Source organism: Ischnura elegans, chromosome 1 (assembly GCF_921293095.1).
Source record: "Ischnura elegans chromosome 1, ioIscEleg1.1, whole genome shotgun sequence".
Classification (NCBI taxonomy): Eukaryota; Metazoa; Arthropoda; class Insecta; order Odonata; family Coenagrionidae; genus Ischnura; species Ischnura elegans.
Genome location: NC_060246.1, coordinates 68,496,927 through 68,501,721, shown reverse-complemented (window position 1 = coordinate 68,501,721; position 4,795 = coordinate 68,496,927).

Genomic DNA, 4,795 nt, shown 5'->3' with positions numbered 1-4,795 from the left:
TTGTAGGAAAGATTTAAGCATGGAATAAGTGAATGAAATCGACATGTAAAGGAAACTGTAACAGCTCTTTATTAGTTTTTAAATTATTTGCTTGAAAAAATATTATTTTCCTTAAAGAAATTTGCGATTTTTGCTTCTGTGGGGCAGGGCAGCCTCCTCCTGCCCCTCGCTGGGTACGCCCATGGTCTGAAACAATTAATCTTTGAGCTTATATTAATTAAACGATAGCTTTGAGCGATTATCAACAATACAGTGACGGAATCTCACCCATTTTGGGATTCTTTGTTTCAGACAATTGTAATTGCGCATTTTCGCCAAAACTTAAATATAATGTCCTTAAAAATCCAGGGTATCAAATAAAGTGTCGAAAAGGCTGGATACCCAAGAAAACTCTTTTCACGGTAGCGGCAAAGTGCGACCAAAGAAATTTTTGCGGTGCCATTGCTCAGTAACTAAGGAATAGCTAATCCATGTTTACATTGGCTATCTCATTTTTCTGCATCAAATCCGGGGTCCACAGCATTCCAGCAATTTTTCTCAACTCTTTCTGATTGTGTTAACTTAGACCGCAAATAATATCTACTCCTATCAAGTTTAGGCATTCCTTCGATTCCACCTCCTCGTAATTCTTCCGCCACATCCTCGTTCAATCCCAGCGTCAGTCCGGTTCGGCCGATAGATCGTTACTTTCGGTCACTACAGATGATCTCAACTTGGTAACCCTAGTATTCGCATTCTGGCCCCGTGACCTAAATTTAGATCAAAAGAGGCTAAATAGAAAAGCACTGAGTTTTATCTGGAAGCATGTATGTAAGGAGTATATTGATGATATCGGAGAATGTAGGTTGGCTAAAGAAGCTTGGGATATATTGAAGGGAACACACGCTTCATTCACACTGACGAAGTGTTTGACCGTAACGAAGCAAATGTTTAACATGGCGATGAAACCAGTAAAAAGCATGCATATGGCGAAAATGCAAAGACTCAATAGAATAATTAACAGCGCTGGTTATTGTGTAGAATTGAATTGTTGACAGCTTGCTGGATTATTTATATCTGATCTTCCGCAGAATAATTATATGGAATAATTAATAATAATTATATCCTGTAGTCAAAACTACTGAGGCAAGAGGAGATGAAATGTGGAAACTGACTAAAACTCTTAATGGATTAAAGTAGAGTGCTAGAGAACGGCACAAGATGATAGACAAAATTGTTGTTGAGTTAGGCCTTACTAAAATCATGAACGACAGATGTGTGGATGTAAATTGTAGTGGTGAACTGATTGTATTTGTTTATTTAGATGACATTGGCGTAGCATGAAATTATTTGATGATATTTAAAGCTAAAGAATTTATTAATTTGTTAGATTTACTCTTAGAATTTATCAAAGTCATAATTGAGGTGGAGTATTGGAGAATCAATTAAGATTTCAAAATCCGTTATTATCTTTCCTTACTTATTTTAGTTACAGGGTAGGCATTGATACTTGTCATCCACGTATCTATGTATTGAAGTTTGTATTAAATGTGTGTCAAATCGTTTTAAGAAGTAATAAGCAAATTATAGTAAAAGTATTTGAAGTACAAGAAGATATTTAGTTATTCAAGAACTTAACCAAATTACTAATAGCTTATGGATATAAATGGTTTAAAATATCCCCCCTACCACCTAAAATATTGCACATTCCTCCTAAAACATCCTGTAAACTACAAGGGAGTTTCCCGTGTGTTGAGATCTCACACTCACCTAAGTCTGGCTTCTATTGTTTCCGTGCGCGGCGCATAGCGATCATTATTCCATCGCTTTGAACCCAGTGTTTTACGCCCTTAATCGAAATCGATGTCGATCGATTCGATTTTGGTCGGCTCATTGGGCAGAAATTACACACCTAATAGTAACTCCACCTTAGCCAGAAATACGGCTAGTGGCGTTAAAATAGAGCAAATGTAGTATCTCCGTCTGCCTTCATGCCCCGCAGCTATTCTGAGCGTGATATATGGGATTTCCTCCTCCCACCCACACTCCACTTCAGAAGCTTTCTCCCCCCGTCTCTTCTGCTGCTATTACTCCTTCACGTTCCACTATGGAGATTAAGACTTCCACTCAACGGGCTGTTTTCATTTTACGAAGCGTTTATTTTCTCTAAGCAGGCTTTCACGCGTTTTTGATTTTTCCCAGTGCAAACCCTTTCCTCGCCAACGTGCCCAATTCTCTACCAAGAGATTTCATGTGAATAATTTAATATTGTAATTCTTGGGGTGTTTGATGTGATTAAAACGTGTTTATATTTCCCTTCTCCATGTCTACCAACCTGAATACATTTGCTCTTTCCATTTTCTCAGCTCAATGCTTACTTTGAAATAAATACTTCTATTTGTAATGAGCGCTTATTTCCATTAAGAAGCCTCCTTCGCCTCCCGTGCTCTTCCAACTCCTTTTAGCATCTCGAGATGTCTCTTTTTTTTCACAATATTTTAGATTAGCCATCAGATAATTTTCTGAGTGCGTTGGATCTAGCTACTCCACTCCTTACATTTTACATCGGTTCATCTTTTACCCGTATGCTACGCAAACATCTTACCTTATTCGGTGTTTATTTTTCGTTTTTGAACCGTGTTCATGTTAATTTTGCTACATGATTTTATGAAACATTTGTTCATTTTTATGTCCTCCAGCGTGTTATAATTTCGTATTAGCTGATTTTCATCTGCTATGTGTTAATTTCTTCCCTTCAAGTTTTCCTCAAATCACCTCACACGCCACCTATAACAAATGTGGCTGGAAAAAGACAATAGGGTAGTTTCCTTCATCAAAAGAAACGAAATGCATTGATTGCGATTCGTTAGCCACCATTACTGCATTCATAATATGTAAATTATTTGGCTTTAGAAATCCCAGTTTATGAGAATGTTAATTTTTCAATTTTAATCTCGTTTGAAAAAGGCCAGATTAGCGGCCATGCGATGCCACTCAACGTGACGTCGCAGGGACCTAGATGCTATACGAGTAGATAGGAGTCTTACATCTTCTGAGATTACCAATGCATGTATGAAGCACAGAGCTCAGGGTAACTTCTTTTAATAATCACCTATTAAAATTGCCTAAGGTCGGAAAGTTTCCTTCTTTTTAGAGGGTATTAATAATCCTTATTTAAGCCAAGCACTACCTGCTAGCTGGGTACTCCGCTACCTGCTAGCAGCATGAATCGTAGCGGCGCTCATAGCCTCGCACCAAGGTCGCATCACACGGAAGCAGCCAGAATCAGAATGACGTCACACGGGCTTTTGCCAGCATTCATACCCAGCCGAGCCGTTTTCGCGCGCTTGAAAATGTTCACTTTTCATTTAACCGCGAAAAATAGACATCGTCATTCACAAATCTAAAAGCATGAAATACGTACTCCAGGAGTAATTATCTTTCGATTTAGTCGATAAAAAGAAATGGGAAACCACCCTAATGCTGCGGTTCAATTGATCAAAGATAGTGTAATTTATATTCCTACCATCGCACTCAGTACTTTATTTGCGTTGGTGCGCCAACATTCACGTTGATATCCACCCCACGACGGCGCGCCGTGGATGAACGGGTGGATATTAACGTGAATGCCGCGGCGGGTCGTATTGTCGAGCGCTTATTTTTAGTGGCAGGCTTTTAACGCATATTTTGCCCTGGATGCGTGAGCCATTTTGTCGATACAAAATGCACCAGAATCCACTCACTTGCTCCATTCGGAAGGAAATCCTTTTTAATAAAACGGTTTCAATAAAACTGTTTCACTCACGGCACAGATGCGGAAATCTTACGTGTGTTTTATTTTCGCGACCTTCTCTCCTCCCCTCCCCACTCAACGTTTCCTCCCACGCCTGTACGTGCATTGACAGGTCTCACTCTTTCGCGGAGTGCTGCCTGAGCTCACCTTTAAGTGGCGCGGCGGCGGCGAGTAGTTGATCCAACTTGAGTCGCACGTTTCAAAGGAAAGGGCTGAGTGCGTGTTGAAGACGTCTGCGGAATGAAAGTGCCGAAAGCGGCTTCCCACGCGCCGCGCGTTCCTCAAATCATCGGCATGCACCCACGTGCCATTTAAAGTGCCCTCCATCTACCTCGCGAGCAGCCGTTGCGTTGGGATCGGGCCGGGTAATAAATTCCGAGCCGCAAAAAGGCCGAGTTATTCGCTTAGACGCTCCGCATTATGTTATAACATATATAACCGACGTTGGTTTTGAGGGATTGAACGGTATAATCAAAGTCACGTTCCGTGCTTTGTATGCTATTTCAGGAAGTGAGATATCTCCTGTTAACAGTGGCGCCGACTCCATGGGGCCTGAGGGGGCCCGAGCTCCCCAAAAATTCGTTATGGGTGAGAGGAAAAAATGTGTCGGGCCTGTCGGTTTTCTCCGAAATGTCCATATATCGAGATTCGAGTTATCAGGGAACTTGTGTTGATCATATGACTCTTCTGATATGCTTATAAAACTTACAACTCACTGCTCATATTGATTGGAAGTCGGCATCCCTGCTCGTTAATCTCGTTGAGATAATTGCAGTACAGCACTCCCTCTATACCAGCGGTTCCCAACCGGTATTACGCGTATCCATTGCGGGTATGCCACGAACCAGTTTTGGGTACGCCGAAAACAATCGGTAATGGCGGACGCAAGGAAATATGGATACGTATTACATGGGGTATTTTAAGCAAAGTTTCTATTTATACAATTATTTATAGCTTAAAGTGCCACCTACGCGTAGTGAAATTATGCAATAAAATGTGCAGGTTACATTTTTGGGGGTACGA